This window comes from Erinaceus europaeus, chromosome 10 (genome assembly GCF_950295315.1).
Source record: "Erinaceus europaeus chromosome 10, mEriEur2.1, whole genome shotgun sequence".
Taxonomy (NCBI): domain Eukaryota; kingdom Metazoa; phylum Chordata; class Mammalia; order Eulipotyphla; family Erinaceidae; genus Erinaceus; species Erinaceus europaeus.
The window spans coordinates 70,660,127-70,675,505 of NC_080171.1; the positions used below are offsets into that span (position 1 = coordinate 70,660,127).

At 47.4% G+C, this 15,379-nt stretch overlaps 1 protein-coding gene and 1 long non-coding RNA gene across 7 annotated transcripts in view; one reads left to right on the forward strand and one right to left on the reverse strand.

Moving 5' to 3' along the window:
* Positions 1-15,379, forward strand: part of APBA1 (amyloid beta precursor protein binding family A member 1) — a 467,998-nt gene that overhangs the window by 376,881 nt on the left and 75,738 nt on the right. The window lies entirely within an intron of this gene.
* On the reverse strand, positions 13,764-14,217 carry LOC132540757 (uncharacterized). The gene is made up of 2 exons (XR_009551903.1): positions 14,137-14,217; positions 13,764-13,939 (listed from the first exon to the last, which is right to left on the reverse strand). It is a non-coding gene; the product is annotated as an uncharacterized LOC132540757 (long non-coding RNA).

Consider the following 15,379-nt stretch of genomic DNA (forward strand, 5'->3'; position numbering starts at 1 on the left):
CTCTCAGTCAAGTCCTCTCTCAGGGGATGGGGACACACACACACACACACACACACAAACACAGTCACACAGTCACACACACACACACACACACACACACACACACACACACACAGTGGCCTCAGTGTGGCTTTGAAAGCACAACCTTTGGGTGGGTGGGGGGCATGGTTACCCTTCTCTTTCTTCCAGGGAGCATGTCCATCACTCTTATCCACTGGCGACGGAGCCAGTTCCGAGGTCCTGCACACCTGCACTCTGCAGGGCGCCCCCGGTGGTCCCTATTCCTACATCTAGGCACACAGCACTGCATCTTGCCCTGACTCTTTGGTCTGGCTGAGCTGTGTCTGGGTTGGTTGCCTAGACCCCATGTGACATCATGCCTGGATCCCCAGCTGGCCTCCTCCAATCCTGGGCCTCCCTCCCAGCCTCTGGATTCTGATGACTGGCCATGCCACCCCCACCCCCCAACTGACACTGGGCAAGGGTCCCTGTTTGCATTTCCTGGACTCCTGGCCCATCCCTCCATCTCCTAGTCCCAAAGTGCCTTCACTCAGGCCCAGTGTTGGGTTGTAGAGACTCCCCTGATTTCCCCCTTGTCCTCCCCCACATTTGAGCAGCTCTCCTTAGGACATGACCTTGACAAGACCTGGCCAGGCTGGGTGGAAACAGGGGGACCCCCCCCAGATTGAGCCTGGGTGTTGCAGTGCTCCAGGAAACACAGTGACATGACCTGGTGGGGCCCACACTGCCCATAGCTGGGAGAGCAGTGGACAAGCCACACACTTTGTGTCCTGGTGGCAAGATACCAGCTGTTTCCTGTTTCTTTAATTTTTGAAAATCTTTTTAAAAAATAATATTTCATTACTGAATAGAGAGAGGAGAGGAAGATATAGAGAAGAAAAGAGACAGAGAGATGCATGGCAGCCCTGCTTCACCACTCATAAACTTTCTCCTTCTGAGTGGGGACCAGGGACTTGGTTTTCATTTTCAAGATTCCAAGATTAGCAGGGAGTCTTTCAGAGGAGGTTTTTTTTTCCGTGTTAAATGGAGGTTTTTTTTTTTTTACCCCTTTATTGTGGAATTAATGTTTTATGTTTGACAGTGAATACAATAGTTTGTACGTGCATAACTTTTCTCAGTTTTTCACATAAGAACACAACCCCCACTAGATCTTCTGTCATCCTTTTCCAGGACCTGGACTCTCCCCTCCACCCACTCCAGAGGCCTTTTTTTTTTTTTTTTTTTTGCCTCCAGGGTTATGGCAGGGGCTCGGTACCTACACCATGAATCCACTGCTCCTGGGGGCCATTTTATCCCTTTTGTTACCCTGGTTGTTTTACCATTGTTGTAGTTACTATTATCATTGTCACTGATGTTGTTATTCGGTAGGACAGAGAGAAGTGGAGAGAGGAGTTGAAGACAGAGAGGGGGACAGACACCTGCAGACCTGCTTCACCGCCTGACTCCCCTGCAGGTGGGGAGGTGGGGGCTCGAACCGGGATCCTTCCTCGGGTCCTTGCACTTTGCGCCACATGCGCTTTACCCGCTGCACTACTGCCAGGCCCCCTGTCAACAATATAGCTCTCTTGGCCAGTGCACTGCCTTGCCCTGTGTGTGTGAGAGCAGGGTAGAGCTGGAACTTCCTGGGGAGGAAGCTCCAGGGCTGTTGAGCCTTTCCCTCTTCTCCCCCACACCCTGCCCCCTAGATACACTCTTGAGAGATGGAGTGTACATAGCATGACCCACCCAATGGCCCCAGAATCCTGAAGTGACCTGTGGTCAGACCGACACCTGGAAAATACCTTCTATTTCACTCTCATTCTCTCTGTGTATGTGACTCTCTTTCCATCTCTTTCCTTATATCAACTCTCTCAAGAGAAACTTTTATGTGGTCACAGGCACCATGAGGTCCAGAACCATGAAGTGACCTATGTTCAACCCAGAACCAGCCACAGCCTGCAGAGCAGGGGACAAGCCACTCTGCTTTGCACAGGTCACAGTTCCCCTTCAGGCCCCTGGGGTCCTGTCCCACCCCCCAAGGCCTTTTCTCCTGGGGAGAGGGCAGGTCACTGTAAGTGCAGGACCCTGAGTACCAGACAGCTCAGCCTTTGTTCCTGCAAGGAGGTTTGGGAGGGGGCTGCTACTTTCCCTGGGCCTCAGGGCCCCCATATCATCCCAGTGACCAGACAGGGCCACACTTGCCTCCATTGGGGACTCAGCCTCCTTGCTGGTGGAGGGCATCTGATCTTCGGTATTAGGAGGACTCAGGACACCTGGCATGTCCTCCCTTGTGTCCTGTGTGTCCTCCGTGATCATCTGCAGAGACAGGGACACAGTCAGTGCCCCTTGTTAGCCCTAGTGTTGACATGTCCCCTGACTTAGCTGACTATGAGGAGGACAGGCAGCACATGCTATGAAAGATTCTCACCCAGGGCCCCCCACCCCTCATCCTCTATGTGTCTCTTTCCCTGTGGCCATCCTCAAGGAGAAGCACTGATAGTAGATTTCTCCCACAAGGGACTTAGCACCCCAACTCAGCCCACAGTGTATCCAGCCTTGTGGGTGACCACAGAGCCCTCAGCCTTCTCCTCCCTGTCCACCCCCAGGCATTGTGACCTAACCAGCCCCCAAGAAATGAGGGTGTGGACAGAGGTTTCCGTGGGCACAGTGCCATAGGACTGGGGATTCACTGCTAGAGGTCAGTTTTGAAAAGCTTTGAGGTCAACAAAATAGCTCTCCTGTCTAGTGTGTTGCTTTGCTGTGTGTGTGTGGGGCGGGGAGGGGGAGTGCCAGGGGGGCTGTGGAGCTGCGACTTTCCCAGAGGAGGAAGCTCCTTGGCTATGGTTCCTTTCCTCCCCTCTCTTCTCTCTTCTCTCTCCCATCTCTCTATCTCTTTCCATCTCTGTCCTTGAATCAACTCTCTCCTGATGAAGCTTAGATGTGGTCACAAGCCCCATGATACCCAGAATCATGAAGTGACCTGTATTCAACCCAGCACCACCCAGAGCCAGGACAGCAGGAGACAGGCCACATGGCTTGTCTGGCGTTCAGGTGCCCCTGGGCTCAGGGGCAGAGGGACTGTGGGTTCAGGAAGTGACAGGTGCTCACCTGCTGCACAGGTTGCAGTTCCCCTTCAGGCTCCTGGGGACCTGCCCCCCCCTGAGGTTGGTCCTCTAGGTGAGGGGGCCAGTCACTGTAAGGACAGGATCCTGAGTACCAGATAACTCTGCCCTTGTTCCTACGTGGGGGCTTGGGAGGAGGCTGCCGCCTTCCCTGAGCCTCAGGCCCCCCCATATTTTCCTGGGGACCTTGTAGGGCCACATATGTCTCCAGGGAGTGCTCAGCTTCTTTGCTGGTGGGAGGCACCTGCCCTGTGTTCTCACAATGGCTCAGGCTGCCTGGCATGTCCTCCTCTGAGTCCTGTGTGTTCCCTGTGGTCATCTGCAGAGACAGAGACAGAGGGAGCCCAGCCTGAGCCTCTGTGTGTACGCTACTCATGAATAACAGGCACTGGAATGACAGACACTTCGAGTAGCCACTTGCCCCCCATCGGGCGACAAAGGTCCCCTCACACTCCTTGTTTCTAGTTACCCCTAGACTTGGGGTGAGGCCAGACCCCTCCTCTCAGTCAAGTCCTCTCTCAGGGGATGGGGACACACACACACACACACACACACAGACACACACACACACACACACACACACACACACACACACAGTGGCCTCAGTGTGGCTTTGAAAGCACAACCTTTGGGTGGGTGGGGGGCATGGTTACCCTTCTCTTTCTTCCAGGGAGCATGTCCATCACTCTTATCCACTGGCGACTGAGCCAGTTCCGAGGTCCTGCACACCTGCACTCTGCAGGGCGCCCCCGGTGGCCCCTATTCCTACATCTAGGCAAACAGCACTGCATCTTGCCCTGACTCTTAGGTCTGGCTGAGCTGTGTCTGGGTTGGTTGCCTAGACCCCATGTGACATCATGCCTGGATCCCCAGCTGGCCTCCTCCAATCCTGGGCCTCCCTCCCAGCCTCTGGGTTCTGATGACTGGCCACCCCACCCCCACCCCTCCAACTGACACTGGGAAAGGGTCCCTGTTGGTATTTCCTGGACTCCTGGCCTATCCCTCCATCTCCTAGTCCCAAAGTGCCTTCACTCAGGCCCAGTGTTGGGTTGTAGAGACTCCCCTGAGTGCCCCCTGTCTTCCCCCACATTTGAGCAGCTCTCCTTAGGACATGACCTTGACAAGACCTGGCCAGGCTGGGTGGAAACAGGGGGACCCCCCCAGATTGAGCCTGGGTGTTGCAGTGCTCCAGGAAACACAGTGACATGACCTGGTGGTGCCCACTCTGCCTGTAGCTGGGAGAGCAGGGGACAAGCCACACACCTTTGTGTCCTGGTGGCAAGATACCAGCTGTTTTTCTAATTTTTGAAAATCTTTAAAAAGATAATATTTTATTATTGAATAGAGAAATGGGAGGAGAGGAGGAGATAGAGAAGAAAAGAGACAGAGAGACGCTTGGCAGCCCTGCTTCACCACTCATGAAGCTTTCTCCTTGTGAGTGGGGACCCGGGGCTTGATTATCATTTTCAAGATTTCATTATCAAGATTAGCAGGGAGTCCTCCAAAGGAGGTTTTTTCTTTTCATGTTAAGTGGTGGGTTTTCTTTTTTACCCCTTTATTGTGGAATTAATGTTTTATATTTGACAGTGAATACAATAGTTTGTACATGCATAACATTTCTCAGTTTTTCACACAAGAATATAATCCCTACTAGATCTTCTGTCATCCTTTTCAGGACCTGTACTGTCTTCACCACCCTCTCCGGAGTCTTTTACTTTGATGAAATACACCAACTCCAGTTCTGGCTCTACCTGTGTTTTCTCTTATGATATTGTTTTTCAACTTCTGCCAGAGAGTGAGATCATTCCATATTCATCCTTCTCTTTCTGACTTATTTCACTTAACATGATTGCTTCAAGCTCCATCCAAGGTTGGCTAAAAACTGTGAAATCACTATTTTTAATAGCTGAGTAGTATTCCATTGTTTATATAGACCACAACTTGCTCAGCCACTCCTCTGTTGTTGGACATCTGGGTTGCTTACAGGTTTTGGCTATTACAAATTGTGCTGCTATGAACATAGGTATACACAGTACTTTTTGAATAGTTGTGTTGGGTTCCTTAGGATATATCCCCAGGAGAGAAATTACAGGATCATAGGGTAGGTCCATTTCTAGCCTTCTGAGATTTTCCAGACTGCTCTCCACAGGGGTTGGAACAATTGGCATTCCCACCAGCAGTGCTGGAGGGTTCCTTTGACCCCACAACCTCTCCAGCATTTGTTGCTGCTACCTTTCCTGCTGTATGACATTATCACAGGCATGTAATGGTATCTCATTTTTGTCTTATTTGCATTTCTCTGACAATGAAAGACTTGGAGCCTTTTTTCGTGTGTTTCTCAGCCTTTTGATTCTCTTCTGTGGTGAATATTCTGTCCATGTCCTCTCCTCATTTTTGGATGGTGTCATTTGTTTTCTTGTGGTTGAGTTTGGCAAGCTCTTTATTTATTTTGGTTATTAAACTCTTGTCTGATGTTGGGCATGTGAAGATCCTCTCCCATTCTGTGAGGGGTCTCTTTGTTTGGGTATTGGTTTCTTTTGCTGTGCAGAAGCTTTTTAATTTGATGTAGTCCCATTGGTTTATACTTGCCTTAGTTTTCTTTGTAATTGGATTCATTTCATTGAAGATGTCTTTGAAATTTATGTGGAAAAGAGTTCTGTCAATATTTTCCTCTAAGTATCTGATAATTTCTGGTCTAACATGCAAGTCCTTGATTCACTTGGACTTTACTTTTGTGTTTGGTGAAATATTCAGTTTCATTCTTCTGCATGTTTTAACCCACTTTTTTCTGATACCCAGGACACCAAGTCTTCTTGTGTGGAGGAAGGATTCTTCTTCAACCAGCTACCTTTTTTCCTTCCTCCTTTTCTTTCTCCTCCTCCTTCTCCTTTATTTCTTTCTCTGCTCTTTCTCTTTCTCTCTCTCTCCCCAGAGTCACATTGGTCATACTCATGGACTTTGCTTGAATGCAGGAGATATCTCAGTGTTTGAATACAGGACTTGTATGCCTGAGGTCCCAGCAGCCCTAGGTTTAATCCCTGGCACTGCTATATCACTGTATGCAATAGCTAAGCAATGCCCCTATCCATTCTTCTCTCTCTCTCTCTCTCACTCTCTCTCTCTCTCTCTCTCTCTCTCTCTCTCTCCCTGTCTTGTTCTCCCTCCCTCTCTCCCTCTCCCCTCACCCAATCTCCCTCCCTCTCTCCCCTCTTAAAACAAACGAATAAAATCTTGAGCAAACAGAGAGCATTGGTTGGATGATGGCATTATTCTAAGTTAGTTCCTAAGGTGCTTATGCCCTCATGAAATCTAGAAGCTGTAAGAACAGCAACATGAGTCACAAGTGTTGAGTCATATGAAACTGCTGTTTAACTCTAGGGTTTGGGTAGCTTGAAGCTACTCGATTTTGTGTTCATCATTAGGCATGATTATGATTGGAACTGTCTGCCCTTTGCAGTCTGTGACTGTGCTTTAGAGATTTTTTTTTTGTTTGTGTGAGGACCTGAGTTCAGGCCCCTGTACTTGCAGGGGGAACACTTCAAAAGCTGGAAGCAGGTCAGCAGGTGTTTCTCCTTCTCTTTTCCTCTTTATCTCCCTTTCCTTTCAATTTCTCTCTGTTCTATCAAATAAAATGGAAAGAAAAAAAAGTGTCTGCATACCATTCCCACAACCAACCCAAGTTCTCTTTCACCACTGTGCACTGGATATCTGGTGATCTCCCTGCTCATCCTCCCCAGTCTAGAGTTCTTAGCTTTGCTAAAATACGCTACCCAGTCAAGCTTTACTCTGCATTTTCTTTTTCTTTCCTTGATTCTTAAGTCCCACCTGTAAGTTAGACCATTTTGTATTCATCCTTAACCTTCTGGCTTATCTCATTTCACAGGATTCCTTCAAGTTCCATTTAAGATATGGAAAAGGAGATGGTTTCATCTTTGTTATATCTGAGTAGTATTCCCTTGTGTATATATACCACAGTCTTCTTAGCCACTCACTGTCATTTGACATCTGGGTTGCTCCCAAGGTTGGGCTACTACAAATAGTGCTGCTATGAACATAGGTGTGCATGGATCTCTTTGGGTAGGTTTTTTTATGTTCTTTGGATAGAGCCCCAGGAGAGGGACTGCCGGCTCATAGGGGCCATCCATTTCTAGTGTTTTGCTTGGCTGCCATATGCCAGTCATTCCTGGGCCTCATCCATATAGTGATTCATTGAATCCTCACACTTACCAAATAAGAGAATGTTCTCTCTTTCTGGAGGGAATTATCAGCTCTTTTTAAAATGAGGATGGAGACACAGTGGGGAGGTGAATATATAGTGGTTCATTGAATCCTCACATGAAGCTCCTGCTTGCCAAATTGATTTTCTGAAAGGCTGTGTCAATAGTCATTCCCACAAACACCTAGGATTAAATGGGAAATAAAAACAAAACAAAAAAATGCCTCAATATTTTTTTTATGTGACTGCCACTCCCAGTGTTGCGAGGGCATGGAAATTAGTCTTCTCATGTGCTGCTGATAGACCTGTGCCAGCTCTATTCTTAGAAGTTTGCTAGGGATAGCCCTGAAATCAGTGTCTGTTATTAGTTCACATAGGACTAGTACCACAAAACAAACTACCTTCTTGAAACCATGATGGTAAATGAACTCCAAGCTGTGCAGGCATAAACCCTACCCTGAGATTTGTGTGTCAGGAAACTATAGTTTGTGAACAGTAAAAAAAAAAGTGCCCTGTACCAAAACCATATTTTCCTCAGACTTTCCACACAAACGCACCAAGAACTTATGTTCTGTAATTGCCCGTATTTAGTGTGTGTACATGCATGGATATTCCATGCCCTTTGAATCAGTTAAGTGTACTATATGAAGGCATAATTCACTTTTCAGATATGATTTTGATCCAGAATAAACTAAAATGTCTTTTTCATATATCTATCAGTAGATTTTTATCAAACTAAAAGAGAAAGAGCTTTATTTGCTACAGATAGTTTTGGGACACTCTGTATGTGGTTACCATGCATTATTGGTTATCTGAGGGCTTGGGATTATTGTAATTGTATTTTTCACAATGACTAAAAGAAAATTTGACATACCACAAGGATAACCACATGCAGAGTAGTGTTAGGGATGCTCCATATCCCTCTCTCTGTGTGGCTGTTGGCTTTGAGTTCATCAGACTAAGATTTGTACAGTGATTTCGAGAGTCCTTAAAAAGGAAATGTCCTTATAATGTACATATTTTGTATTAAATTGAACAATGGCTTCTTGCATTTTCCATGGTCCAGGGGACGCATAGCACCAACACCTTTCCTCTCCTGATCATAGCACTGTCATTGGAATCTGAACAGAGATTCCATACTAACTTTGGGAAATTTTTCTTATGTTGTTCTCAAGGGAAAAATGAGAAGAACCCCTAAGATTTTCAAGGAAGATTAGGTCTAATTTGTATAAAGAGGGACTCTTGTCAAGTACAGAAGCAACAAAGACATTTGTCCCAGGGGTAAACGATAATTGTTTCCTTGTGTGAGTCAGTCAGAGGTGAGTCCAACAAGAATGAGGGAAAGATGATAACTTCTGCTTGAGGTTAACTAGGTAGCTTCAAAATGGCTACCTTTATCACCAGAATTGTCAAATGCTTCAAAGAAATTGTTCTGGCTGTGGTGGAAAGTTAAGGAGACTATAATCCATCCCCATATTTGTCAGTGAGATATACCTGGCCTTCCTGGAGCTTTCTACTATTACATTAAAGCATTCATGTACCATCTGTTTTACCTATTTGTCATATGGGCTCTCCAAAAGAACAGGATGAGAAAGTTTATATATTGCTGAAGCCATTTATCACCAATGACTTGAAATCCCAGGGGTCCTGCCCGATTTTGCTATTGTTCTTTGTATTGCTTGCAGTTACTTACATAGACTGTACACAGATTTCACTGTAAATCTGTTTTGTGATATAAACCTAGCAAGGGTGAAACCCAATCTCTCTTCTAGCTACATACAACTGGTAGTATGGAAATAGGTAGATATCTACACATCTTTCTGAGAAAGTAGCTATGATTATATAGCTATGACTACACTGTTCCACTTATAATGCTAATTCATCTATTTTAATTCTAGATGTAAGAGGACTGGGGGAAACCAGCTAGTCAGTGTTTCTTTAAGAATATTTAAATATGTATTTAAATATGTATTTTTCAGAATATTGGTCTCTAAGGGAAAAAAAACAACCTGTTTCCCAGACAAACAAGTTTGGAAAATCTGAATCCTTTATCTCTTCCTCCTCTTCTTTTTCTCTCTGCATCACCCACTTGAAATATGTACAATGAAAAGTCAGCTCCAAGTTAAGGTGACCCAAACTTATTTGGCCCTGTAATCTTTAGTTCCTGTGTCAGATGTTAAAAACCTGATATAAGAAGTGAATCCACTCTCAATGGAGATGTCCAGAAAATTCTGCCACTTGCCAGAAGTTCTTTAAAAAAAATGTTATAAAATGGAAATATTGACAAGACCACACACAATTCCCACTACCAGAACTCCATATCCCATCCCCTGATAGCTTCTCTATTCTTTATTTTTATTTATTATTTATTATTTGCCTCCAGGGTTATCACTGAGGCTTATTGCCTGCACTATGAATCCACTGCTCCTGGAGGCTATTTTTGTTGCCCTTGTTGTTTATCATTGTTGTTGTTATTGCTGTTGTTGTTTGTTGGAGAGAGGAAGAGAAGACAGACAGGGGGAGAGAAAGATAGACACCTGCAAACCTGTTTCACCGCTTGTGAAGCGACCCCCCTTGCAGGTGGGGTGCCGGGAGCTCGAACCTGGATTCTAGAACCGGTCCTTGTGTTTTCTGCCATGTTCCCTTAACCTGCTGCGATGTCGCCCAGCCCCCAGCTTTCCTATTCTTTATACCTCTGAGACTATAGGCACAATGTCATTATGGGGTGCAGAAAATGGAAGGTCTGGTTTCTGTAATTGCTTCTTTGCTGAAGATGGGCTTGGCCGGTTGATCCATACTCCCTGTCTCTCTTTTTCCCATCTGTGTTGTGCAAGTGGCAGAAGGCAAGGCCAGCTTCTTTGTGGGTGAAAGTCTAGTCTAGTCCAGCCAGGTGAAGAGGGCTACCTCATGGGGCATGTGCCCTTCAGCCTCAATAATCTTGTAGTGAGGGAACTGAGAGCTGTCCCAAACCATAGTCTTTTCCCCTCTCCCCAATGGCATCCAAACAGAAGCCAAAGGAATAGGGAGCTATTGGTGTCGTCCAGAGCACAGAACAGAGTAGGGGAGAGGGTGGGGTGGGTAGGGCTGGGGTGGAGGAGGTGACAGAAGTTGTCCCCCCACCCACATGTCTTCCTTTGAGTTGGACCAGGTCAAGGATCCTGAGGTCTGACCACAGAGACCTTGCTCTGATTGGCATCCAGCCATTCAGCATCACTGCTTGGGATTAGATTTTCAACTCACTCTGAAATCATAATATTGCCGGCTTGCAGGCACAAGAATATCAGAGGAAACAAAACACTGTTTAAAGGGAGGGGGCAGGAGAGAGAGCTCACGAGGTAGGGTATCTACCTTGCAGTGCACTTGTCGCAGGTTTAAGCCCCTGGCACACCACCAGAAATACAACGGCAGCAGGGAAAACTCTACTGGTTGTGATGTCTCTCCCCCATCCATTGCTATTTATTCTCACTGTCTTTCTCTCCCCCCACCCCTTTCTCTCTCTCTTACTCAAAACAAAAGAGTCATCCCAGACTGCTGAAATCACACATGAAAGAGACTCCAGGACTTTTTTTTCTTTCTTTTTTTTTTTCTTTTCTGCTGAGTGAGGCAAGACAGTTTTTGCTAGGAGGTTAATTTCTGACAATATGAGCTTATTTAAACTGAAGATGATTTTAGGATGGAGAAAATTGTGCAGTGAACCCATCTTAGTTTCCTAAATTCAGCTTCCAAATGAATCAAAGACCTTAATGGTCTCTAGTATTTGTCATCTTTGTATTTTATATGCTACTTTTGTATCATGTTTAGAACTGATAGTTTAAGTGGGTACACAGGGTACCCTGTGCATTCCCTAGTAGATGTTTCACAGTCAATCTAATTCATAGAAAGATAAAGCATATTTATTGAATGTCTGGGTATTTGTATTCTGTCATCCTTTAACAAAAAAATAAGAACCATTCATCTCCCAGCTTATACATTGTGTGTGTGTGTGTGTGTGTATGTGTGTGTGTATGTATGTGTATGTATGTGTTTGTGTGTGTGTTTACTGAAACAAGGGAAGGATCCTGTTAGCCAACAACTGTTTTTTGCTATAGAAATTAATTAATGGGAGCTGGGTGGTGGCACAGCGGGTTAAGCACATAGCACAAAGTGCATGGACCAACATCAGTATCCTGGTTCAAGCCCCCAGCTCCCAATCTGCAGGGGGTTCGCCTCACAAGCAGTGAAGCAGGTCTACAGGTCTCTATCTTTCTCTCCCCTTCTCTATTTTCTCCTCCTCTCTTGATTTTTCTCTGTCCTATCCAACAACAACAGCAATAAGAACAATAATAACAACAGTAAGCAACAAGGGAAACAAAAGGGAAAAATAAAACAAAAAAAGAAAAAGAAAAGAAACTCTTATTCTTACTCCCATTAAAACATTAATATCTTGCCATAGTCTGAAGTCCCTGAGTTACCCCTTGTCACGTTGACAAGAACAGTATGTATGCAGATGGATTGGGACAGGCTGCTGCACTAAGAAATAGGAATATTACTTTCTTATTGTTTTTTTGCCTCTAGGATTGTTAGGGCTAAGTGCCTACACTACAAACCCACGGCTCCTGAGGCCATTTTTTCTTTCTTTTTTTTTTTATAGGACATAGAGAAATTGAGAGGGGAGGGGAGGGGAAGATAGAGAGGGAGATACATAGACACCTGCAGACCTGCTTCATAGTTTGTGAGGTGACCTCCCTGCAAGTGGGGAACCAGGAGCTCAAACTGGGATTCATGTGTGGGTCCTTGTGCTTTGTAGTATGTGTGCGCTACCTCCTGGCCCCCAGGATATTACTTTCAACTCCACTGGGCAACAACCATTAACTCTACAGGCAGTGTGAGTATTTCTTAAATATATGAAAAAAGTATGAGAACTTTTAGAAATTTAATTATTATGTCCATGGAAGTTCTTTCAGGGGAGAGGATGGCACCTACAGTCTCTTCTCCTTTTCTCATCCCCCCCTTTCATGTGTTGCCCATACCTGCATTACATACACACACACACACACACACACACACACACACACACACACACACACACACACACCAGTCCACTGGTTAAGAGAGCTCTTTTATCTGAAATGGGAATTTTCCTCAAAACATGAGCATGCTGTCCTTCTGTGACAAAGATTTGAGGCCATGATAGATTTTTTTAAAAAATATTTATTCCCTTTTGTTGCCCTTGTTGTTATATGCTTGTAGTTATTATTGTTGTCATTGTTGGATAGGACAAAGAGAAATGGAGAGAGCAGAAGACAGGAGGAAAGAAAGATAGACACCTACAGAGCTGATTCACCACTTGTGAAGCAACTCCTCTGCAGGTGGGGAGCCAGTGGCTTGAACTGAGATCCTTACACCATCCTTGTGCTTTGTGCCACCTGTACTTAACCCGCTGTGCTTCCACCTGACTCCTGGCCTTGGTAGATTTTTAACAAGTCAACCTATGCTCTGACTGTGTGTGATTATCTCTGTTCGTTATAGAGAAGGCCCCTAGACGTTCTTGGTGGGTTGTTACACTCTAAGTTTCTAATGTCCCCCTCCCACAAGTCTAGACCCATGGTCACCCTATCTACATGTGGCAGTCCCGACCATCCCATGGTGCCTGGGGTCAACTGTGGTCACATGGAGGGAAAGGAATCATGTTCTAACTTAACTGAGAGCAGGCAGCAGGGCTGAGGGCTTCCTCCTGCTAGGAGGTGACAGTGTCCCCAGAAGTGACAGCTCAGCTCCTGGAGGCCACAAGGCCCAGAAGATAGGAGTCCCCCCAGGGGCCAAGGATGGGGTGCAGGACTGGTTACACAAGTCCTGTCCTGGCCTCCCAGCTGCCTAATGAGATGACCTGCCCACTGACTGGACTCAGTGCAGTGATGAGAGTGCCAACCAGCAGGCCACTTATGGGGGTGGGGGGGCTGTGGGGAGGCTGGATGTCTGTCCTTGCAAAAACTCTCCACTCCCAGCCCCTCCTCTGGTCCCTCTGTGTGCTACAGTGATCCCCCCCACCCCAGGTCACATACCCAGGAGCTGTAACCATGGGGCTGTTCCCCCATGGAGCCACTCCAGGTCTCTGAGGACCTGAGATGCTCCCTGAAAAGGACAGCTCTGTGCTCCTGGAGAGCAGCCACTTTGCAGACTGCCCACCTCTGTCCCCAAGCAGGACCAGGCTGTCCCTCAGGGGAGTGGACAGGAAGGGGCGTGTGGGATTCAGAGTGCAGTGAGGCTGGGCTGGGTCAGCCTTTCAGCTGGTCAGGGGGCTGATGGAGGAGGGTCTAGGGAGACGGGAGTGGGGGTGCTGCTCTTGACTCAGAGGCTCCTTTTGGGATGAGCAGTGTCATGGAGTATTCTGTGACTCTGTGGAGCGGAGAGTGGTGGCTTGTGACTACAAGCACCCAGGTAGTGGATCCGTAGAACAACACTTTATTCAGACCGCATTAAGAGAACACAAAGTTCCACAAGAGGTAAAGTAGAATTTGAATGAACCACAAGCAGCAGACCTCTTCAGATGGGGGAGCAACTTCCATGGTGGGTGTCTCTGGGGCCACAGCCAGAATTGGCAGCTCAGGAGCAGGGGGGCACTCTGGAGAGGAGAGGGTCAGATGTCAGCCTGGCCCAGGTGCAGCCCTTATTGACTCAGCACCCAGCTTTTAGAGCACTGACCCCCAGGACTGTCCCATTCAACCCTGAGGGGTCAGGATGAGTCTCTGTGACACAACTCAAGCTCAGTTCCTCTGAGAGCCTCCCACCCTGTGTGCTCCAGTGAGCCCCACATTTCACCCCTGAGCAGAGCCAGCTGATTGTTGTGAAGCGGAGTGCTGGGGCACTGGGTGTCCTGGGCCAGCCTCAGAAGCTCCTCTGCCTGGAACCACGTGACTCTGCCATTGTTCTTGTGTGGGGACTTGCTGGGGGGCTGCCACCTTCCCTGTGCTTTGAGCGTCCCGTCCTGGGGACCCAGTAGGGCCATAATGACCTTTAAGGAGTGCCCAGCATCCATGATGATGGGGGGTATTTTCCCCGTGGTCTCACAAGGGCACAGGCCACTCGGTATGCCCCCCTCTGCGTCCTCCTTGTCCCCTGAGGTCATCTGCAGACACAGGGACCCAGGAAGCCCAGCCTGAACCTGCGAGTTTACTGTCTGGGGTTCAGGTCCCCCCGGGCCCAGAGGCAGAGGGCCTGTGCACTCAGGAAGTGGCAGGTGCTCACCTGCTGCAGGGGTTGCAGCTCCTCTTCAGGCTCCTTTTGACCTGGCCTCTCCTGAGGCCTGTCCTCCAAGGGAGGTGACCAGTCACTGTGAGGGCATGATCCTGGGTCCCAGATGACTCTGCCCTTGTTCCTGCATGGGGGCTTCAGAGGGGGCTGCCTCCTTCCCTGGACTTGGGGTCCCCCATATTGTCCTGGGCACCCAGCAGAGATGCCTCCAGTGGGGACTCAGCTTCCTTGCTGGTGGGGGGGATCTGCTCCTTAAATGGGCTCAGGTGTTGGGTAGTATGCCAGCTCCCCCGGCTTCTGCTTAACCAAGCACCGGTATGCCTGTATAGGGATTTGTTTGATCCCATTCAAAGCGGTCTATTTACATAAATAACTTTTATATTTACATAAAGCACCACACTCCCTCCAGGGCATTAGTGGTTCAGTGGTAGAATTCACGCCTGCTCCACCCTCTCTCCTTGTCACACCCTGATTTTCACCAGTCACTTTTCTCTCCACCCTCTCTACATCACATCCTGTTTACACCCTACTTGGAAAGTATATAACAACAACATTGTTCGTTTTGGTAGTGGTAAGTTGAAGTTGTAGTGTTAGTTTTAGTCTAGCTTAGTATAGATTGCGCTGCGTCCTACATGAATAAAGAGATACTGCGTACAGCTCAACCATGAGTCCCTGGTCGTTTGTTACCCACCCGTGAAGCCAGCCCATCAAAAACAACACTCAGGCCACCTGGTGTGTCACCCTCAGTGTCCTGCGTGTCCCCTGTGTTCATCTGCAGAGACAGGGACACAGTGAGCCCAACCTGAGTCTC